Source organism: Mustela nigripes, chromosome 1, assembly GCF_022355385.1.
Source record: "Mustela nigripes isolate SB6536 chromosome 1, MUSNIG.SB6536, whole genome shotgun sequence".
Classification (NCBI taxonomy): Eukaryota; Metazoa; Chordata; class Mammalia; order Carnivora; family Mustelidae; genus Mustela; species Mustela nigripes.
In genome coordinates this window covers 81,878,909-81,879,254 of record NC_081557.1, presented here as the reverse complement: position 1 = coordinate 81,879,254, position 346 = coordinate 81,878,909, and the positions used below count along the sequence as shown (strand labels likewise).

The window sequence follows — 346 nt, the reverse complement described above, 5'->3', positions numbered from 1 at the left end:
TGGGAGATTCAAATTAAAACCACATTGAGATATCACCTTACACCAGTTAGAATGGCCAAAATTAGCAAGACAGGAAACAACATGTGTTGGAGGGGATGTGGAGAAAGGGGAACCCTCTTACACTGTTGGTGGGAATGCACGTTGGTGCAGCCACTTTGGAGAACAGTGTGGAGATTCCTCAAGAAACTAAAAATAGAACTTCCCTATGACCCTGCCATTGCACTACTGGGTATTTACCCCAAAGATACAGATGTCGTGAAAAGAAGGGCCATCCGTACCCCAATGTTTAGAGCAGCAATGGCCACGGTCGCCAAACTGTGGAAAGAACCAAGATGCCCTTCAACGG

The 346-nt window shown here is 46.2% G+C and overlaps 1 protein-coding gene across 3 annotated transcripts in view; it reads right to left on the bottom strand.

The window, feature by feature from the left end:
- The window catches only part of ETS1 (ETS proto-oncogene 1, transcription factor), a 129,355-nt gene that overhangs the window by 5,567 nt on the left and 123,442 nt on the right, over window positions 1-346 (bottom strand). The window lies entirely within an intron of this gene.